This window comes from Molothrus aeneus, chromosome 3, assembly GCF_037042795.1.
Source record: "Molothrus aeneus isolate 106 chromosome 3, BPBGC_Maene_1.0, whole genome shotgun sequence".
Classification (NCBI taxonomy): Eukaryota; Metazoa; Chordata; class Aves; order Passeriformes; family Icteridae; genus Molothrus; species Molothrus aeneus.
Genome location: NC_089648.1, coordinates 9,163,476 through 9,187,290, shown reverse-complemented (window position 1 = coordinate 9,187,290; position 23,815 = coordinate 9,163,476). Strand labels below are relative to the sequence as shown.

General features: G+C 39.3%; 1 protein-coding gene across 3 annotated transcripts in view; it reads left to right on the top strand.

Annotated features, from left to right (window-relative positions):
* Positions 1-23,815, top strand: part of MACROD2 (mono-ADP ribosylhydrolase 2) — an 853,439-nt gene that overhangs the window by 159,881 nt on the left and 669,743 nt on the right. The window lies entirely within an intron of this gene.

The window sequence follows — 23,815 nt, the reverse complement described above, 5'->3', positions numbered from 1 at the left end:
TCATGTCTCTGTTAGAAGTAGGATCTTAGGCCTAGTGGGTCTTTGCTTTGAAAGAGTACTGCAGTTCTTAGGGTCTTTCCTTCCAGAACACCATCTGACATGTGTGAAAGGTCAGTTACAAAAACTAACCAGCAAATGGCAGAAAACAAAGTCTATCAGAAGAATCCTTTGGTGGTATGGGGGAAGAAGTCTGTAGACCAGTCACATACCTGTCATATCTGGCTATTGTCTCTTCCCTCTCTGCAGAAGAACGCTGAGTTTCAACAAGAAGACAAAGAAGTGCTGGAAGGAAGAATAGGGCAGGACCTCTAAGTTTGTGCTCTTACAGAGGCTTGAAAGGCATTACAACGTCTGTTTCTTATCCCATGCTTTGCCCAGCACGAAAGGCACAGGTGGGAACATCTGGAGGGGAGTGGGAGACCTCAGTGCTTGGTTTTTCTCAGGACTTGCATTCCCTGCTCCCTGTTTGGTGCCCCTGAGTTCCTGCCTCGCTGCTCTCCATGCCCTGTGCCAGCATCAGCGCTTTCCCTGGGGTTGGGGCTACTCTGCTCCATTCCCAGGCTGGTGCATGGAAAGGGGAGGAACGAGTGCTTCTCCTGAGGGCAGGACCTTTCAGATCTTGTTGTGCTGCTTCTGTACGAAGTGGCAGCCTGTCTTTTTTAGCTGAGATTAGCTTGTCAGCAGGAGCACTCGTTTCCTGGAAGCAGGATGTGGAAAAGGCAGTTGCAGGGGGCAGGTTAAAACACAGTCCAGTAAGAAGCTGTATGTACAAGGCAACGTGGACTTGGAACTCTCCAGTAGCCTCCATGTTAGTGTCAAACAAGCCTTGCTGAAAAGTACGAAGTATGCATGCTGGATCATCTTTGGGAATAAATGGCACATGGAGCCTCATTTTTACTTCAGTCAGTTGCTTCATTATACTGACCCTCTGTCTTTGGAGGACTTGAATTTGTAGAGGCAGAATAGATATTGATTTCCTTTCCTCTCTTCTTGAAAGAATAGGCTTTTGGATCTTTCTTTTTCAGTTTCTGAGGCTGTAAATCAAAGAAGTGTTTATGGAACTGGGAGCATGGAGGTCTTTAACTTCCATTTGTCCAGCCATTGGAATATTGAAACAGTATGATTATGAAAAATCCTATCAAACTCCATCAAAATTTGCAGAGTTTTGCAAAATTTTTGGGTTGTAGTAAGTTAGAATTTTTAAAGAAGGTGTGTAGAGTCCACACTTGCTTGTACAGGCACAGAGTAGCATGACCTGGCCCTTATATTGCAGAAATGTGTGTCTGAGCAATGAACATGGGGAAAGGACAGGGAGGAGGCTGCAGAGTTTACTTGGGTCCTCACCACACTTAATTAAGGGAACAAAACCACTGATCTGGGCCACTGTGACCTGGAGGCAGCACACAGTGGTCCAGCAGCACTTATGAAGGATGAAAATGTCATCTGCTTTGCCCTTAGATGCTGTCACAGGGCTCTCTCTTCCTGGTGGAGGAGCAGACAACGTGGTTGCACTTAGAAGGCTGTGATTCCCTTAAATTGTAAGCGATAGTTTTTGGGTGGGTTTTCTCCACAGTCTGTTAGGACCACGGAGTTGTTTAGACTTCTAGTTAGTGGCAGAAGCAGCAGAGACACTCAGTCTGACACAGGCAATTAAGTGTTATATTTTCAGGATTGGAAAGGCAAGGCTGCTTTAGAAAGAAAAATCAGAGAGGAATTATGATTGCCCATGAAGCCTAGACAACACTTGTAATATTTAAGATATATATACTTGGACAATGACTTACATTGCAATGATTTAGGAATTGATTTGTAGAGGTGGGTCGTAATGCTTCATGTTTTTAATTAGAACTGATAGCACTGAAGCCAACAGCAAAAAATAGTGTGATGGAAAGCCAGCTAATTAGGGTCTTAAACACAAACCCAGCCCTCTCTAGAGGCAGTGTTGTTAACAATTTTTCCATTGTTGCAGAGTGTGGGTTCAGTTTTAGTCCATAATAAAACATGCTGAAATAGATTTCCTAGAATTGTCTGTGTGAATAATCATCTTCAGTGGCTGGGAAAGTATGGGGGAATATCTGTTAAACAAGTTGCACATTCTCTGGCAATCAGTGTTTACTCCTTTTAATTAGAATTTAAGAGTAACTGGCATATTTTCCATATTGGATGATGGAGTGTAGAAAACTCTTTACTATTTATGTGTGTAACTTGCACTCTTAATTTCTGTCAAATTTCAGAACTTCACTTTGGATAATCCTGAGGTATCCTGAAAAAAGTTACAGTGATTGTGATTTAGCTGATAACTCATATAAAAACTCTTAAATAATGAGTCAGTGAAGTGAATTGATTATTTAAGTACCCAAGTTGGATTCCACTATCTTATTTTATGTGTGTACATTATATTAATAACAAGAAAATCTTTCTTAAATAATACTGTAAGTACTTCTAAGTAGTAGGCTTTTGACCACTGTTACAGGCATAGCTTCTGAAATATATCCTTCAGTTCATTACCCCAGGTGTAGAAGAAAGGAGGAGCACCTGCCTTGGAGAAAGAAGTTTTTTCTCTCCTTGTCAAAGGAGAAAGCAAAGATGCAAATGAAACATAACAAAACATACCAAAATGCAGTGGCATTCCCAAGGAAGGCTGACATGGCTGCTAAGATAAAGATGCTTGCAAATTCGTAGAAATTATATTCCTTTTGGAATTGTCTGGGAGGATATTACCATAGGATTGTTTTTTGGTTAAGCAACTCAAAGAGATGCACCTTCACTGTATCTCCATCTAAATAAAGAAGCCCAACAAAAACACCAAAACCCCTATTTTGCCCACAGTATTTTTTCTTTCTGGAAAACTGGGCCTAGCCTGAACATCTCTTCCTTAGGCTCATCAGTCAACCAGCAAGTTTTCCATTGACAAGGGTGAGGCTGTTGTGGTAGTACTTGGAGAAGTGGTCCTTGACCTTCTAAGCCTCTTGGAGGCAGTGGTTTAGAAATTCATAGCCTTTAAAGTCATGCTTTTTGGGAGTCAATATTATTATCAGCCAGGAATTCACCCAGCTAATGCCTTCAATTGTCGGCGGCTTTATGTGTAAAGCACTGTGTTTAGTTAATGCTTTGCTATTTCTTCCCACTTATTTAACCCTTGTTTTTGCCAGATGCAAGTGACATCTTTTTGTTTTGTTAAACGGGCAATGATGTGTGTGCTTCAAGTACTCCAAAGGTTTTTCTCGTTCAATGCTGTAAAGCTGGAACAACAACAACAAAAATAACTGCAGTTGAACTTTTAAAGCTTTTTTTTTTTTCCCCCAGCAGTCCTGGAACTCGGGTGAAATCAGTTGTTCTGTAGATTTAACTAAACTTGGTGCTTTTTGGTGCAGGTGGAGCTGAAGGTTGGGTGAGCCTTTCACTGATAAACATTTTATGCATGGCTTGTTCCTCATTATGGCTCTTGGTGGCTTTGAGCATTGCTGGTGTTTCAGAGGCCAGGGTACTTGGGATTGCCGTGTTTTGCTATGTAAAATTAATTAAATTAAGGAGAAAACAGGATAAGTGAGTTTGCCAATATTTTGTCTTTTTAGTTTTGAGATGCTCTGATCACCTTTTCCACATCCTGATGGGTAGCACACAAACCCTATGGGGGAGTAATTACCATTAGAGGGTAGTGCTGAGGAAGGACTAAACTTTATAAAGGAATGACTCAGGCCTTCAAAATCCTACACAGCACAGAGAAAACAAGCCAAGTGCTCTGTAACTATGATTTCTGTACTGTCCATGGTGCCGTGGTTGGTCGGGGAGGGCTGACACTGCTGTGGAAGGCAGGAGTTAGCACATGCTGTTCCATGACTTGCTGTCAGCAGCAGGAAAGCTGCACTCAGAGTTGTGCCACGTGTCAAAATGCCGAGTTTTTCCACTTTGTGTAAGCTGTTCCCAATCTGTCTCGTTTTCCTCACAAGTGGCGTTTTGTGGAGAGTATCCCAACAATTTTATTTCTGAACAAATAAGGGGAAAATATTTTTTTTCTCCCCACTGTGGAGAAAATAGCTGTTTTAGGTCCACCCATGTGAAATAAAACTACTTTGGTGTATTTGAACTGAGCCTTCTGAGCACTTCCTTTTCAAGACAGAGTGCTTCTCCCATAATTACAATTTGTGAGCTCCTCTTAGTAAGACCTGCTCATGTTTTGCTTCAGAAGAGCTTGTGGGCCCGTGAGTATCGAAGCTCTACTGACATCCACACACCAGATCTGCTGTGGCATTTGGAGGTAGTTTAGAGTGGCTGAAGAGACCATATTCCTTCCTGGAGCTAAACTGTGCACATGGTGTTTTCTGCAGGGCTTGATCTGCGCTGTTAAGTGCTGTGCATTTGCTTTACCTTCCTATTTAAGGAGTGTTAGATGGAATTATTTTTCAAATGTAACTGCTCAGTCTCTACATGCTTTCCAGATGATGTATTACAGTGTTAAGCTTCTGGTTTAAACATCACTTAAAATCTGAACTGCACAGAGTTACAGAGCTCAACTTCACCCCGAGGAGTTCCTGCAGAGCAGGTGGCAGGACACTGGCAGGTTAATTTATGTAGTAAAGCCTCCAATTCCATCGTTAATTCTGGACTGTCTTCTGTCACTGTTCTGTGGCTAGAACCTAGAAGTTGCCATGGGCATTCCATCATGAAAATATAGGAGAAAAATCAAGACAAATGGTCATAAATAGAAAAACTTGGGGCTTTAATCTAAAAGGTAGTTTCCAGTTAATGGCAAGAGGAGGGCTGTTGTTTGACATACTACAGTGGAAATGGAATTTCGATACGGATTTTGCAGGTTTATTTGTTGTTAATTGCATAAATAAGTAGAAGAAAGGATGGGGAGGGTAAAGTTAATTTGAGAAGAGATAACTCTTCTGAGACAAATCTTAAATCTTGCTGAAATAGGAAGGTTAAAATAGTACTCACTGAGCATTAAATTTAACTTTTCCAGTATTTCTTTCCTGTAGGCTGATTAAATTGTCCGGTCTCAAGGGAAGCAAGAGGTTTTTCCACATTGTGGTAATGCTTGGTATTCAATATCCAGTTTAGGTTGTTTGTTTAGTAATTCAATATTTATGATGAGTCTTGGTAAGTGAAACTTTTTGCTTATACATCTGAGTTGTTGAAAAATGCCTTAATATCTGATCTTAAGAATATATATATGTATATATATCCATTTATGTCTTACAAACTTGTTTTTCAATAACAGCATGATTCCACAACACATCTCTGTTTGCAGTTTCATAATTATATTGCCAAGGTTTATAAGACTCCACAGCACAAATTTTAAACGATCAATGTGGTGTCCAGTAAAATATTCTTAAGAGCTTTGATTTTGATTGAAAAAAATTACCATAATGCATAGGAAAAGATAATGGCTATTCTTCAATCAGCTACTTCCTAGTCTCCTGTGACCTTTTAACTCCCAGGCTATCAGATAAGGTTTTCCAGTTAGCAGCTGCATTCCCTCTCAAGAGAGAGCCCTGATAAATTAATTTGGAGTTTTTTTCTTGACTTAACCCAGGAGTGTTTTGAGGTGTCTTTATTGAAGGATGACCCCGAAAGACAGAAAATAAGGGAAGTTTCAGGCAATATTTATTGGGGCAATTAAAAAAAAGGGTTGCTCTCTCAGACATGCATGCTGCTTGAATGAAACCTGTGTTAGGTACTTATATCTCATAGCTGCTTGTTTACATATTTGCCTTCTTTCTGAGTTAAGTCCCTTTAATCCGGTTACTGGAACTGCATGCACTGAAACCGAAAGGCAAGATGTCATCTCACAGTGGAAAGCTGGATAGCAAATGGGCACAGAGCAGCTCAGGAGAGCAGTGAGGGGGGGCTGAAGGGTGTAGAAAAATAAACTGGTTGGGCAACACAGACCTGGAGAGGTAGAAAGCAGCTGAGAGAGGAACCAAAGAGAGAAGTACCTGGAAATGATGTGATTGTGAGAAAATGTCATAACGTACAGCCTTGGAAAGGGGAGAAATGTAGGGATTAGATCAAGGGGGAGGGAAACCATGAGTGGGATATCAGAGACATGAGAGCTGAGACAAGATGAAAGAAAACTGTGGAGACAACATCTTTGTCTCTGGTAGAAAATCTTGGACAAATAGTGCTTATTGCCCCTGATAACAATGCCTCATTTGGGCTCAAGATTATTTCTTTGCTCAGAAGTAGCAGTTCCCAAAGGGTTGCTTTCAATGAAATACTACAGCTTGTAGTTTTTTTGGCAGCTGTCTTAATTTAAGCATAACTGTAGTCATGGAAGGGTGAAATGGCTGTAGAAGACAATCCCTCGCTGGAGTCTCAGGACAGAAAGATACCATGAACCATGTGGAAGTACAGCTGCTAACTTCATGGTCATGCAAGCTGACTTTAACTTGTGCAGGTGGGGGCAGACCTGGTTGGGGTCAGTCTCTGATGCATTTCCACTTGTGACAGTATCTGCCAAGTGCTGGAATCCTCCCGCTGTACCTGCTGTGTGCTTCTGCCAAGGACTCACTGCAGCTCTAGCACTGGATTTGTGTGTGTGCATGTGTTACTGTGGGTGAGAGCCTGGGCTTCCCTACCATGTCGTTTCACTGTATCCTACCAGAGTGAGCATGCTGATCTGCTCCCAAACCACTGGGGCCTCTTATGCTTTAAGATCTTGAAAATTGCTCCCAGCTGTCTCTTAATCTTCTCCAGAATGCAGATTTGCAGCCCTGAATATGCATGGTGAGAGTGCTGTAAGCCTGTAGGTCTAAAGCTGACTGGATCCCTCTTACAGCCAGTGGAAAAAGGGAGTTTGCTCTGCAGGATGGGAGGTTCAGTGGCTGCATCCAGCTTGCTTTCTAGGAAGACTGATGGCTACCTGGGGAACCAAGGAGAGCAGCACATTATGGTAAATTATTATTTGTGAACATCCTGTGGAATCTAATCTCCCAAACACTGTCATTTACCAATTCCCCATTTGCTTTCTGCCCGTGTGGTTTCAGCAGCATTAGTTGCACTTGGCTGGTTTAGCAAACATTTTTTGTCATTACATGTATTTGCTATTACATTCTTCCAAGTGTAAATCATGGAAAGTGAAATCATTAGGCAGCTGAATAGTAATAAAAGTATCTCAACCCGATGTTCTGGAGATACCTATACAGCCATTTATAAAAAGAATAAAATGAAAGAAAGAATAAAGGAATATCAGAGGAAAAATATGTGCTCCTGCAAGTTTTTAAAGCTGCTGTATGTTTTAATAGTTCTCTTTTTCACTAAAAGAAATTAATATTTTTTCAGTTTGATGAATTTAATAAGTAGATGATACTATACAGAATTTATAGTTACAGCTTTTTTAACTGCAGCTGAGTAAATTCTCAAAGTATTTCTTGTATAACAAAATGAAAGATGATAGTTTTTAATAAAGATTTCCTTGGGATGCAGCAAGTTTTCTTATAGTTCTCAGACTTTAGTATATTCCATGAATAAACAAGGTCTTGCATCTTTTCTCATGGGTTTTGTTCCTTCTGGTGAGTTTTTTAAACAGTGTGTTAAAGTGGAGCATGTCATCCTTTTTCACTGTATTTTTTAAACCAAATTCTTTCACATGTGAATTCAGTACCATTAACAAATGGTTGTAGTCCATTATTAAATAGATTATGTTAATAAAGCATTCCTAATGTATTTACCAAGCATCTTAATTAATATTGGTAAAACCTGTTTTTATTAATACTACCAGTTTCCAATATCACACATTTTGCCATTTTATCAATTACCTTGAGGGAGTAATGCACGATTCAGTTCCAGCTGGCTGGGTCTTTATCAAGGCTCGAGGCTGCCAGCTGTCAGGGTCTGATGCCTCCCATGCTTGTACTGTGCCTTTACCTGTTGAATATGATTTTGACAACAAACATAGTGAAAGTTCCTGTATGGAATAATACTTTTACACCATGGCAACAGTATCAAAACATTACTGCTCTTCCTGCACTCATTTTCTTTTACTGGCTAGAAAAGTGGGGTGTGACTAGGGAGTCTGATAGATTTGGGAAAGCAGAGAATTGAGCCTTTTCTGGGTTGTCTGGTTTTTTTACCCTTCATAGATCTCAGGGCTCAGTATAGGTCAAAAGTTTCAAGACAAAAATTATGCGTAGATTAAAATTAACTAGTAGAACTGGAATGCATAGAATCATAGAATATTCTGAGTTGGAAGGGACCCACAAGGAATCACAGGACAGCCTGCACAGGACAGCCCCAGGAATCACACAAACTCCCCCTAAATAAATAAGCAGAACCCCCAAATAACCCATCTTTGACATAAAGATCCATAGAACTTTTTTCTCCTCAATAATAGCCCTACATTTCTCTCTTGTAGTGGGGCTGCTGGGCTGGGCTGGGCTGGGCTGCTCCTGGCCAGGCTGCTGGGGACAGAGACTTGCAGAAGTTGGCTGACAGCATGAATAACTGGCTGGAGGGGGGAGGTCAAAGCATCTGATCACTGGGCCTTCTAGTACTTTCCAACAGTAACTGCAGAAGGTATTAATTTTGTCTGTCAAAACAGACTAAAGATCTACTTAGGCGCTGAAGATTATTCATTTAAATTATGAAAAGGCTGAAGTTACAGTGATGGATGTGTTGGAGGATGCAAGAGGGGACTTAGTTCTATTTAAATATGAATTCACTCTGGAGCTGTTGTAACATCCCTTACCATAAAAAGTGGAATTGCTGAGCTGCAAGATTTGTTTTTTGAAACTATTCTTAGGACTTATCTGGTCTTCTGCTTCAATGGCATTTCTCAGATTAGGGAATTTAATCTTTTTAAGCCTGGCTGTTTTGTCAGTGGTGACCCTAGTGGCATTTGTGGCATGGGAGCTTTCCATGCAGCTCTGAGCTTTGTCTGGATCCTATGGGAGCTTTATAGGTTAGGTGAAAGGGACTCAGACCTCCAAAAGGACATCCTCTAGAATGCATCCTCTAGGAAATGCAGGTTAAGTGCATTTATTCTTCTCAAGGATACTTTGGACCCACCAGTAGGTGAATTTGTCTTTATGAAAGTCTGTTTTGTGCACCAGACATTATACACTTCAGCTCTCAGCTTCAATGAAATGGCAGCGATAGAGCAGACGTTAATATCCTGTAAATTAACCTGGACTGCTTCAATTCCAATTCAGCTGCTTTTCCTTCATTTTAAAGAACTATCTTATGTGCCTCAAGCAAATACAATGTTTTTATTTTAAAGATTAATTTTAACAAGTAATGGTGGAACACATCATGCAATTGCCTTTTTAGCAGTTGTCTGGTCCTGCCATGTGAGATGCAGTTTGTGTGGAGTCTTTGTCAGTTTGTCACAGGAAAGGGGCTCATGCTGAAGGGTCCCTTTCACAGCTGATTTTTGTACTGTTTCTTGCAGGACCTGTTGCAGCTTTTATAACCATAGCTCTTTAAACATGTACTTAAAATGAATAATGTGAATTTAATGTATAGCTACATTGGTGTATCTTCTGGGAGAAAAAAAGGAGATAGAGTTTTTGCAAATCTTACTTTATGGTCTTGCCTTTGTGTGCTTTCTTGTGGTTGTTTCTTGGCTGTATTTTTTTTTTGTGTGTGTGTGTGTGTGTGGTTTCAGGGTTTTTTTTGCTTGTTTGTTTCTTTGGATTTTTTTTTTTGGTCTATACATGTTTTGGTTTTGTTTGCTTTTTATTTCTCCTCTGTTCCTCTCTTCTTCCTCTGTTTTCTAACTGCTGATCTTCCAGAGGAGAACCAAATTTTATCATGAATGGGGCAGAAAATATCCATCAACTAGTAAGGAGTTACTGCTAGTAGATCCATGCTTTTGGAATATTGAAGTTCTTTCCCCATTTTATTCACTGCATGTTTAATGAGTGCTTCAAAAGTCAGAACCTTCAGGAATTTCAAGGTATTTCTCTGTAGCTTTCCCCATCTTCTAAGAGAAGAAAGTCTAGGAAAAACTTGGGAAAGGGTTTTGTAAAATACCTTCTCAGCTGATTGGGATAAAACAATTGGGAGTGCATAAGGATATGTGCAGACACCTTATCTAAGTTTAGAACTTGGTTTGAACTTTGATTGAGATTTATTGTTCTTTTAGATATGCTTGATCCCATTACAGCCTTTAAAATGTTCAAGGCCAGGCACTTTTGAACAAAAGTGGTGAATAAGTGACTTGCATTTAAGGTAAGTAGGAGGTTTTTCCACCCTAGGAGTTCCTATCTCAACCTTGATTAAATAGCCCCTCCAGGAGGGGCTCAGACAAAGGCTTGGTGTGTGTTTGCTCAGAGAGAGATACTGCTGCTTTCTGCAGATCTTTACAAACTGAGGGACTTTTGAAAGACTTCATGGCTACAGACATCTTGGCACAGAAGGGGCCTTTGTGAGAAGCACATCTGCTGTCTTGCAGCCATGTGGCCTTTTTGTAAGAGACACGACATATTTCTCTAGGAACATGCATGGCTTGCCTGTTGGTAAGATCTGTATAGTTCACCTTTCCGTGTTTCTGAGCATATTCCAGGATGCTTCTGAATACTTCTGTGGTATTTTATCTACCCTCTGCCTCCCCCCAGTCTCCATTAGTAAAAGATTGTGCACATAATTAGTTAAAAACTTGCCTTGGATTTAACAAGTTTCCTTTTTGGAGAAGGATTGCATTTTTTGTGGTGAGACAGAATTTCTCATTTCTGCAGTGCACATGGCAAAATGCAAGGCTGGCTGATTGGTGAATTCAGCAAAAATAAAATAACTTGTTCCAGTATTTTAGACTTTAAAATGTCACTATCTGTTTTACTAGCACCAATCCTTGATTTATGGCAGTTCTGCTTGCACAGGGATTGCAATGTCTTCTAGTAAGAGTCACCAGCCTGCTCCTGCCCCTTCCTTGCACAGATTAGATGGTTGTGCAGTATTAGTAGAATGTAAACTAGCAGTTTAAATGAGATTACTGGGATTAGTCATCTGGATGGACAAGATTTAAAGTGGCCTTGATTGAGGTCCTTAGAATTGTGAAGTAGACAGCAAAACCATTATGGACAAAAGGAAAAATGAGAAATGGGAAATAGATACAATGTAAGAATGGATTTGGTTTATGTTTTGGGTATTTCAGAAGAAATAAAGGCATTATATTGCCTTTCATTGCTCTGATTGGAATGGTGTTTTTTTTTGTGGCAAGAGACAAGAGAAACATACCATGAAATAATTTCTTTTTAAATGCAGAGTTTCATAGCAGTAAGAAATACCTTTGCTGTGGAAATCAAGTGAAGGAAATGTACTTTCTCTCTAAATGTATCTATGTAGCACCATGTGCGTCCAAAAGACTTGCTTAAGACACCTTTCATCTCAGTATTTTTATATTACAGCAAAAAGACTTTTATATAGGGCCAAAAGACTGAGTAGGAAATACAGATTACACTCAGTGGATCGACACAAGTCCTGTATAATCAAGGCATTGCAATGTTGAAGTAATAAACTCTCCCCACAACTTCACATCTTGGAAGTAGTCTGTGCTGAGTTTTATTCTTGGCTTGTAGCTTGCTATTTCCACCCCCTCAGTCTGATAGCTGTTGTCTAAGGAATATTGGAATTTGTCTTTATTTTTGGTCATCTCCTCTCCCTCATGTGCAGTATCAAAGTCACCCAGTTGTCTTCTGCTACCAAGTGTAGCTTTTCTCCTTTGTTCTCGTGTAAGAATTAAGGGGTTTTTTTTCATTGTAATTTTCAGTAATTAAACTGATTAGAATTAAACTGGTGGGGAAACTGCATTTGATTACACAGGCAATACAGAGGAGGTAAAACTCATCTAACTAGGTTCCTCTCCAGCCTTTAGGCTTTTAATAGCTAAGTTAATTTCCTAGAGGAGTATGGGCTGATTGAAGGAAAAACTATAATCATTAATTGCAGTAGATTTAATTTGTTTTAAGTATAAAGAAAAGACTGCCTGAGACTTTGGGGGAAGAACAGAGCCATACTCCAGTGCAGTCCCTTATTCCAGCCAGATCACTGTGGATTTTGCTGCCTCTAAAATACTCTGGTAACATTTTGGGACTGTTGGTGGGTTTTGTACATATTGGTAGGAATGATACCAGCATTATGAGATAAATGTTATCAGCATACATGAGATAAATTATCAGGACATCTTTTCCTGCTAATAATGACCATAAACTTGTGCTGGGTATTTGGTCATGTGGGCTTTGAACTGCAGTCTCTCTGCCTGATACTTTGGGTACAGCAGATCCTCTCTAGCTCCACTGGGCCATCTCTTTGCTGACGTGCATATACAATGTGGGATTGATGTGGCTGCTTTTCATGAGAAAACAGAATTCTCCCTATTCACTAAAGTTTGGAGGGTTTATTGTCATGTAATTTATTTCTCCCTGATGGTTAGAGCATGTGACTGCTGTTCTGGGGCCTCTCTCTATTAATTGCCACTAGAAAAGTAATTTTATATAGAGCTATAAAAGATGATTCATCATTTTCTTTTCTGAACAGCTATAAAAACATACTTTACCTGCCTCACAGATGTGCTTATGTGTAGCATAAGATGCCTGTGATATCCTTTGACATTGCTGGTCTCTGTATTCATATAAACAATGTTTGTACTTTGCCTAATTTTGCCTTTGTTTTCTTAGTACATTTTTCAGAATTACTCAGCTGCCTCATAAATCACTCTAGCAGTATTAGAATAGTGAAATGAAGTGTTTGCTCTGCACAGATTAGATTATACCATCCTTGTTTATATTTCCTAGACATGGAATAAACCACTGGGAGTTACATACTAATCCTGGATTCAAATGGTCTATGTGAAAGCTTGGAGCTTCTTAAGATCTTTATTTTTCCTCGAGGTAAAGTATAGAAGGAAAAATAACTCATTAAAATATCATCTCATTGACTGCAAGGCATTAGAAAGTTGCTCTAGATGGACTGTATATATTGCAGCATTTTTGAGAAAAAGGATTCAACTTGGACCAGTGTGGTTTTTGAACCAATGTTCATCCAGCAGGGTTTTTGAGCTACATGTATTTGTCTTCCTTTTTGCCTAACAGAAAGATTGGTAAACCAAAAACATAGAAGTCCTTATTCAAGGAGCACTTTAAAAATGCTCAGTAACAGCACAAAAAAAGGACAGCATACTTTGAAGTGATTAATCAGCTTTCTCCAATTTATCTTTGGTTTATTTATCTGTAGAAATTGTTTGTAGGATTTTTCTCTCTTGTTCTCAGTCCTAAGCTCTGATTCACAAGCCACAGTCCTTTTTATTGAAACTCTCAGTGAGAATACTTTGTAGGCTATACAAAATAGCTTCTGATTGAGCTGTGGCCCAGGCAAAGGGCAGATGTGTTCTATTACTTGTTTTATGTGCTGATATTACTCTTGAATTAGTGGGCACACTGTGACTAGAAGCAATGGAAAAAAAAAAAGTAGCAAAAATAGCAAGTATGAGCAATTCTTGCGGTTTTGGGTAGTGGTTATGGCTGAAAGGATTTGTGGTGGAAGTGCTTGTGGTGATGGTGGTAAATTAACCACAAGCATCTTGGCCACCAGAGGGTGAATTTATATCATCTGTCTTGGGTTCACAAAACACAGATGTCCCACATTGCCACCGGACAGTGCCTGCCTGTCATCGTCAGCTCTGGAGGGAGATCAGTCTTCCACACGTGTTGTGCATCCAGAAGTCTTGGCTCATCTAGACCATGGAAATATGTTGCCTAACTGGGAATCACCCTACATGACAAGGTGGCATGTGTCCTGCTTGATACAGGCAACATTTCCATATCTAAATTGACCAGTGGCATAAGCAGGAAGCAAGGACATGAAATCCTAAGGATGACCCACTGGTGCCTATATGATGAAGTTATTGATTAGGAGTTGCAGCTTGATGATTATTTTTCTGTCTGCATGGCATTATCAGTGTTGACAGTGCAACATCCTGCCCTCCTGCTGTGCTTCACAGAAAATGAAACCTCCTTGTCCAGCATAACCTCAGTAAATTTTTCATCAAAGCCTTAATGCTGCTTCTGCCAGATACTACCTGCTAGAATGCACAACCTTATAACAGCGTTGCCTGTTTACTGCAAATTTTTGGGTGATAGCTTTAATCTGCCTTATCTTTAAGAAGTGCCTGTAATTGTAGTGTTAAAGAGAGATCTTAAGAGTTTAACAAATCAACTCATTGCTTTATTATTCAGGCAGCCATGGGGAGCACAAAGGGCAGGCACACAGGTGATGGCCAGGGAAATGGGGTGCAGGGCACTGTTTGCTAGGGAAGTAACCACACAGCACAGCTCGAGCTGATGGTGGTTGGGATAAATCACAAACTGTGAGCATCTGCAGCTAGGAAAGATTAGAAACCCTCCACAAGCTGACAGGAACAAAGAATTGTCCCACACCATCTAAAATCTGTCATTGCCAGGGATTTCATCTGGGCTCTTGGCTCTGTCATGCCTTTGAAAATATCTTCAGGCCTTCCCATCATTTTGATTATTTGTGATCTTCCTTTTCTTTAAAGTTCCTGAATAGAGTTTTTAGAGTTTTCAGAGAATGTGAAAACAGTAAGCTAGCACTATTTTTTTTTCAAACTTTAGTTTATGTTTCTCCATTTTAAGATGTGTCATGGACTGTACGTTCCAAGACCAGTAAAATGGAGAGGATGATCGATCTGACTAAGCTGACTTACTTTTATCATAAAAGGGGAAGTTTCTGATGTCTCTGATAGAGTAAGTTGATGGCTACACTTTATTCTTACTGTCTTTTATGGTCTTCTCCAGATTTTTTTTAGGCTATAGCTTTTTGAAACAGACAGTTAAGAAAAAGTATGGATAGTATATTTGACAGCAGGATAAAGAAATACTTGGGACAATATTATTAGAGGCAGTGTATGATGTCCAGTCCATATTTTACCATAATGCATTATTTCTGGTTTGACTGAAATACTGAGGTTATTAAGTTCCACTTTCCCTTACAAAGGAACACATGACTGTTGTTAGACAAATATTTAGCCCTATAGGAACAGTTTGGGCCTGTGTTTGAAAACAACACCCCCACGACTTTAAAATACATAACCAGATCCTCTGTTTCTTCTGTAATGTGGCTCCCACAGACCACAGTAGGAGCTGCTTCTAATTTCAGGCTATATAAAGAAAGGATCATTAGAGAGGTGATGCAACATGATCATGTGCAGAGCATGTTACACTCACCCAGTTGGACACATTTTAAAGTCAACTTCAGTGCTTTGCAGGCTCTTCAGCTCCTACAAGTCTGCGCTAGTTGCTTGCAGGAGCTTGTAATTCATTGTCAAAATCTTCCTTCCAGGCTGCTCTTGCAAAAACAATGCAATAACAGCTTGCCTTCCTCTAACTTGGAGGCAAAAGTTGCAAGTAAAGTCTTGTCCGTGTAGCTGAAAAAAACCAAACCATACCAAACAAAAACACCAGGGCTGTTTCTGTTTTGTAGGACATCAGGTGTGCCTTTTTTCTTGTTTGTTTTTTTTTTTTTTTTAATGGATTGTTCATGAGTGTTACTACCCTAAGAAAAAACAGTGGTGTGGACATGTGCTACTTTGAATTGAAAATACACCCAGTGAGGTCTCCCTGCAGCTGGAGCCATGACCACCCTTGCTTGACTTGCCTGGGAATAAAACAGGGGCAGAGTGGGATGTGCCTGCACCACAGGGAAACTCTTCCTGCTGGTAGCCCCATGGAGAAATGGCAGGACAAGGCCCCAGGTAGCTTCTTTCCAGCAGTGGTCTTTGATTTCATAACAAATTAGGGTTTTTAAAATTGATTTGAAGCCTGAATGTTGAATATTAATGTTTCAGGACTGAAATACATTAGTTTTTCTTGCCTTTTGTTTTCATTTTCAGAGGGTAACTGTTGCTTTAATGAAGCTTTTTGCAGTCCGACATTTTTCTTGGAGAAGTTAAATATTAGGCAGTTTTTTGTAGCAAAATATTGAAATGAAACCTAGTTTCATTTATATATAGCCACACCATAAGTACCATAGCTGTGTTTTAAAAATAGAAGAAAAAGGTCATAAGATACAGGTAGACTTTGGTAGGTTCAGAGCTGGCTGTAATTTTGAAAAGACAAAAGCAACAAAAGCTTGAAGAACTTCAGTCTGATTTTTTTTTCCTGTTCTCCAGATAACATATTCTAGTTCCTTTGGGATACTGGAAAGATGCCTGAGTTTTATAAATTTCACTAATTATTTTGCAACAATTACTACCAAAACTGTTTTTATAATTGTGCTAGTAGAACCTTGGACCACGTCTTACTTTCTTTTGCCTAGGCTTTTAAATATTGATAATGATTCTACTTAAATGGATTAATTATATACTGCAGCACTTTGATTCCCTTTAATGTTGCATTTACAAACCACACAGATGGCCTAAACTGTGTAATGAAGAATGGGTTTTAGTAGACCTGAATATTTTTGTCCTCATTATTCTGTGCTGAAGGAAGTTCCTGTTGCTTTACATTTCAGCTCAGCTAGATTGTTAAATACCTTAATGATCTAGAAGGCAACTTTTAAGTGGCTGAACAAATCACAAACTGATGCACAAAATGGATCAAATCTTAATTAATCTCTTTCCCCTTGTAGTGCATGTGACAATTTATCACCCTATTTTAGAATGAAACTGTTCCTGGCTTGTTCTTTTCTGATGTTTCCCAAAATGAGAGGAATGAGGGGAGAACGAGCATGGTTTCTGTCGAGGGGCACACACAAAACATGGCCATGGATCTTTCTGTGCTGGCCAGCCACTTTTAGCCTTTTCTGAGTCCTTCCCTGCAAACTGCAGGTTCTGATTCAACAAGTCTGTCGTCTTCTCCCTCCCAAGGATGACATCAGCCTCATCAAACAGGTTCTTCTAACTGTCCTTCTTGAGGCACTGGCAGGAAACCTTCTCCTTCTTCATCACTTTCTTTCTTTTCTTTCGAAATAGATGGCCTTGTCTAGCTGAAATTAATACTACTGGATGGGTATGAGAAGTATGGATTTCATTGGTAGGAAAGTGTGAACTGCTGTTTTTGCAAAAATTTCACCTGGAAGTGCTTTGTGTAGTTGTGTTTGAGACCATTCTTAAAAAACAAGTTCATTTGGTTTTTGGGATATTCTTTTAAGTTACATTTTCTTGTTGTGGTTGTCTGACTTTCCCACCAAGAAGCAATTTTGGTGGAGTCCTCAGGCAACTGCAAAGTTTAGGCTTCTTTTAAAGCTGCAGCCTAAACTTCAGTCCACATGGAAGTTTATACAGCAGCATTTAGGAAGTACTCTGGGCCAAACACCTTCTCTCATGGATTTTTCTCAGGATGTGTTAGTCAACTTCAATTTCTGTTAATTTTCTTTCACCCTGCATTAGAGCAATTACTGTATTTCACTGTATGGTAAAAAACCTGTCATTCTGCTCCCTCTGCTTTGAAGTTATGCCTCCAATTAGGCCAAGTTGAAGATGTTATCCTGATAGCTGTGTGCTCATTTCTGTCCCATGCTGCTGTCTGCTGCCTTACCTGCTGTGGGTCTTTGGTGCATTTGGTGGCTTTTTTTTACTCATCATATCAGATTTCAGAGATGCTTTGCATATGACTGATTAAGCTTAATGGATGTAATATATAGCTTTTAAAAATAACCTTCTTGCATAAATGCATATCATGTATTGAGTTGGTAATGTATTAGAAGAAGAAAAATAACTGAGACCTTATGACAGTTATTGTTTCCTTATTGAATTCTGAATGTTGTGAAGGCAATTTCCTTGACAGGATCAACTCCAGAGTACTTACTAGTATGCTGATTATTTTTTTTTTCCCTTAATCTACCTCTGACATACCTTTTACAAGCTTGAAATTACAGACAATGACTGCTTTATTTGCAAAGATAGCAAACCTTAGTTTAAAAAACTCTGTTCTCTGTAGAGAATTTGTGAGTGGGGAAGAGAATATCACAGGTTGTGACAAGTGAGCCACAAAGCCATTTTATTGGTTCCAAATAAAAAACCTGTGCTTCTAATTGCACAAAGCCTTCCATTAGTTTTTTTTTCTTTAATCTTTGACTTGTACTGTGCAGTTTCCATATCTAAAAAAAAAAAGGTAAGACATGGAAAGCTCAATTCCTTCTGTAGTATCCCACATCATCTGTTTTGCTAAAACAAAGATGCTGAAAACTTCATGAGCTGAATTGTTTGGTCATGCTTCTAGTAATCTTGGCTTTTTAGAAAGAGAGCTTGAAGTTAGTACTTCCTATTATGAATAAAATGAGACTGGGTAAACGTTTGTGTCTATTTACAGAGAGGTTTTATAGGGAGAAAAGGAGATTTTTTAGGAATGAAGCTGAAGTCTTTTGAGCATCTATTGAGAGTATGATGTGCTCTCAATCACACATTAAAAGTAAGCAAACCTGGAGAGGAGCAACGTGCTTTTAGAAATCTTCTGTAAATTGTTCCACCCATATTCTGGAGCTCTTTTGTGGGTATGGTTATGTGTTTTAAGGCAATCTTATTTGGCCACTTAGGCCTAGTGCTTTTCTGATTTCCAGTAGTCTCTGCTTTGCATCATTAGCCACTGACGTAACTTTGCCAATCTGGCCCAGTCTGTTGTTTTAATGTTATTTTACCTCTCCTGACTGCTGTGGCTTTATATGCAGGGAAACATTTTAAACAGAGTGGTGATTCTGTTTTATTTACTATACCTGCTGCAAAATGACTTCATGATCTTTAAGCCTGAAGCTTTTTACTTTAAGGCACCCAAACACATCTCTTGCTAAAAATGTTTGGATGTACAAGGTGCAACTGTTATCTCACTCCTCTTTGTTCTCTCTGGTTTCTCGAGAGAAGATGAAACGAAATGCAGTGACAGGTAAGGATGTCTCACAAAACATGTAGAAGAAATGTAGCTTCCATTCCATAAATTACTGTTACTCTGCTCACCAGCTGCCTCTTATGATGTTTTATTGATGAATAAAAATGGTGTCTGAGGCAATAGAGTATCTTGCATCTTACAGTACTGCCAGTTATAAAGTTGTCTCCTTGAATAAATTTCACAATTAGAAAGTATTGACAAAAATATTCAATCTTTTTTACATCAAAATAAGCTCAAACATCTGCTGCCAAAGTCAGACAATATCAACTAATCTTTTAGTTATATTTTTATTATACTGACAGATGCATGGCTGCATGACATAGATGTCAATTTAAGTTACTAGTGCCATTAATACTTGACAAAGATATGCTCCCAGAAGAATTTATGTTCTTAAATTGTTGTCAGATGAGTATGTGCCAACAAAAAGTAAACAGTTATTCAGCCGTATTGTTAACAAAGCTAAAAGTGTGTTATCTCCAGAGAGATCACAAAAATTGCTATTCACATCTTTCCTATTCTCTAAATTCCTCAGAATTGACAGCAGAAGAAATAATTTCTGTGCCTGCAATTGCCTGTTCAACCTACCCATCCATATATCCTCCTTCATTGTTTTTATGTTCTGGCTAGCAGTGCAGGAAGATTTTCAGTTTTGTTTGAGGTGAACTTCTTCAGCATTCAATTACTTTCCTCAAAATTTCAAATAACCTTACTATTTGGTAAGAATGATGTTGTAAAGAGAACAGTGAGGAAAATATTAACACCACACCAGAATTTCTGATCTGCTTATTCAGTCAAAAAACTGCTGGAAAGTGATAGAACATTTTCAGAGGATGGATTGTAGGAGAACAGAGATAGTGCTGAAGCCAATCTCACCCCTGAGCAGTTGCACCTGTGCTAATTACCAAAGAGTAAGAACAGCCCTGCCCTTAATAGGGCACAGCTGTGTCCAGTGAGGATGGGTGTTAGGAGTGGGTGAGCTGATGGAGAGCTGGCGTTTGCTGGCTGGGCTGTGAGGAGCAGTAAGGGTAAGGTGGTTGTGCCGGGGACAGGAAGGAGTCAGCTGGCCATGCAGAAGGAAGAGAAAAGGAGTCAGTGTTGGGAGGAGCTGCTTGTGGGAGCTCACTGAGAGAAGGTATGAAAGTTTTACAGTGAGGTGATAAACTGATGGTGACTGTCAGATTGATGCCAAGCACCAACAATTGGAGACCTGACACAACATAACTCTTTAAGAAGGCTGAGGTTTAAAACATTGATGTCCAGTTCTTATTTGTCAAATCTGCTGGTATATTCTCTATTAAAATGTGTACATTTTAGTAACCTGAGCTTTCAGTGTGTGTATTCCATCATGAGCAACTAAGCTTACTTCAAATTCTTTCCTTCCAGGTTTTTTGTTTTCTTTACTTTTTTCCCTTCTCTCCCCACACTAGTTTTTTGGAGAGAATATTGTTTCTTAAAGCGAGAGTTGGATTCTCAAGGTGCAGCAGACTAATGTTCTGGGTTTCTTTAGCAGGTTGTCCTGGTGCTTTTAAAAAGCATGTTTATCTAGTCCATTGAGGTTTTAAGTAACTTGAAATACTGAATTTCTGGTTGAATCTGGGGCTATAAAAATCTCATTAAGGGCTAAATCGTTATCCTTAGTGATTAGATACTGTTTATTTTTTGTTGAAGTGATTTTTTTAGAGTGGCTTTTTTCTTAGGAATGAGGCTGAACTTTGTAGAAACACTTTTTTTGTTAATGGTTCTAATGTCCCTATTAAAAAGAAACCCAGACCTAAAGGGCTGAAAGCCATCTTAACACTTCTTGATGTGTTTCTGCTCACTGTACTGAGACAGACTGTGAAGATGAGATCTGTCTCTCAGAATGCTGTATTCAAGTCTCCTTTTAAAGTAGTGGTGATGCACAGTATCTCTAGAGCTGTAATTTGTCTCATCATGAAGCCACTATTTAAAGGACACCACAGGAACTGGTCCCCAGATATGGTGCTCTTTTTTTTAACTTTTTTTGAAAGAATTGAAGCCTATGTTAGTGGTGTAGGCAAAAATATTTAAAATTAGATGAACTCTCACCTCTGCTGCCTCTTTAGGGCCATCACCAATGATGTTTTGGATGGGGCTCTATCAATGTGCTGTATTTCAGTCTGGCACAGCAGTCTGCTGCCTGCCTGACCATTCTGTGTATATATTAAAATAATATTTCAAGTTTCTGTTGTGAGTAGATTTTCAGAGTTAATGCTCAGGAATCTATTGTGGACTCTAGTTTTTAAGGAGGCAATTTCAGAGAGGTTGGGCAGGTCACTTTGAAAGGGTGATATGGGGAATGAAATGAGGTACAAGAAGCCTTTATGCACATTTTTTTTGGAGCCCCTCTTTGTTTTCTTTTACTGTTCATGCCTTGGTAACTTGGTAGCAATTTAATCTTCCTGTTTCCTCTCACCCCAAATCTCCTGTGACTTGAGAATCTTGGGCAGCTCTGGAAAAGAAAAATAAGAACAAGGGGTTAGCCAAGATGGATTTACAATCTGCAGTTGTAAAATTATAGCATCATGGAGTGGTTTGACTTGGGAGGGACCTTAAAGATCATCCCGTTCCAGCTGTGGCCAGGTATTCTGGGGTGACACCCTCCACTCAATCAGGTTGCTCAGGGCCCTGTCCAGTCCAACCAGGAGCCCTGCCAGGATGGGGCATCCAGAGCTTCTCAGGGCACATGGTGGCATCAAGGTGTTCTACCTGCCCCGAGTGAGAGGAGTTGCAGTGTGTAACCTGTGGGGCAGTTTGGGCTCTCTCAAGTTTGGAGGTTGAAAGCTTCCTGGGACCTTCTGCTGGTTGCTCATACAGCTGCCCATAGTTGAACCTCTACAGCAGGAGCAGCTTCCAAAGGGTTTTCCAAGACTTGATGGTTTGGGAGCACTGATGGACAAAATGCAGCTGCAGATAAACACAGAGGGACTGAGAGGAGAGGCCATGCTTGCTCCAGCATAATATGATGTGATTGCAGCCATGGGGCTGTGCTGACCTCTGTGTGGGAGAAGATTCATTAGGTGTTAAGTGACAAATTACTTCTGTAGTGGTAAGACTTTCCCATATATGGAAAGAAACGTGCGTTTTATTGAACCTTTCAGGAAGCGTCTGAAAAATCTGAAAAAAAAAAAAAGTTCTTGCTTTTTGACACATTATCTTTCTAGAAAATAAACTGTAAATATAAATCAGTCTTGTTCTTTGCTGGAATCAGAGGGAGATGGTTTGATTTTGCTTCTGTTATCAAGCAAAATTTAAAAGTAGAGTTCCTGTGAATTGTTACTGCATTTTCAATAGCTGTAGTAGATGCATTGCAGCCAAAAACCCATTTGAACTGTTTTTACTGTTTCTATAGAGAAGTGTAGGGTGCTAACTTACCTTATATGTTATTAAGAAGTTTTTGGAAAATATTGGCAAGATGAACATTGTCAGGAAAACTTAATGAGAGAAACATAATTCTCTGAGAAGCCATTGAATGAAAGTTCACAATGGGGATGTTGGCTGGGTATCCAAAGAAACTTTTTTAGCAGTGGAAACTTTGGTAACAAGTTTTAGCTGTGTGTCTCAAGTCTCTTGAACATAATAACTGAAGTCTTAGAACGTGATTCATGTAAGGATTAGAATAGTTTAATTGTAGGTGTATTCTGCAGTGCCAAAAAAATAAGCTGGAATAGCAGGCAGTAGATGACACTTTGTTCCTTTTAGTTTCTTCTGATAAGAACTCTCCTGATTTCTATAGCAGATAAGTACTTTGTACTGCAGGAAAAGTGATGTTACCTGTTACAGGAGGTCTTCAGAAGCAGCTATAGACATATGTGAGGCTGGTTTTATTTGTTTCTTTGTTTAATAGTGAACTTCAGTCAGGGCAAGAATTAGGTAAATATACCAAGATTGACAGTCTTTGCAACATGTCTGCACGCATTTATTATTACCATCATTCTGTCTTTGTCAAAGGCAATATGTTCATGGCAGTATTTGCTCTCTGCTAGCACTTTAGACAGGATGGGCAAGAGATGTTCATCACTTACAGATACTTTTGTTGTTGTTTTTTAAAGTTTTCCATTTTGTGCCTGTTGCTCCAACCTTTGTGTCTTCAAACAAGCACTTCTTTGAAAATGGCTCCAAATTACTTTGTTTCAGAAAAAAAGGGTTTTTTTGTCCCATTTTCCTTCATCTAATGTTCCAGGGTACTAGAACCAGACTTGAATGAGGAAAAAGCATGAGAACATCTCTGTAGGTCATGGTTTCAATGATTCCTCAGTGACAGTAGGATAGCTAATCCTAGGATGAGTAAATAACTTAGTTAGTTTGCTTTGATTTGATATTCAGTTATGCTGGATATAAAACTGCTTTTTTTTTTCTTTAAAGAACATTGCATTTTGACTCATGTAGAAGTACTTCTTGAGTAATGTAGAGGCACTTTTGAGGATGAATCTTGGCTGTGATGGAAAATCTGGCTTTCTGATGAAGGCAGTTTTACTGCAGTGTCAGGGGAAGCTGGCTGCAAATGTTTGAGCTGAAAATGGATGTTAAGTGCAAGGTGTTTGTATAATATCTGATAAAGAAGAAAACAAAGATAATTGTCAATTTTATGTAAAAATCTTAAGGAAGTGATGAAAAAACACAACAGCAGGGAATTTGCTGTTTACATGCTTCTATTGAAGAGACAGAGGAAAAGGACATAAACAATAGCATATAGAAAATACCTTATTTGTTCTGTGTATCTTGCTATATACCCTTGTCCTGGAGCAGGACATGGTGTGAGCTCTCTGTTCTTTACTCATCAGAAAAACCTGTGTCTCTCCTTTATGCTCTTACTTTGTTTTAAATGTATTCTGATACAACAAGGATTTGTTTCCCACACATCTAAAGGACAGGTTTAGAAGCTTAGGCATTCCTTCTGTTTTTGCCTAGGCACTGAAAGGAAAATATTTGGCAAGACTCCAATTGTACTAGCT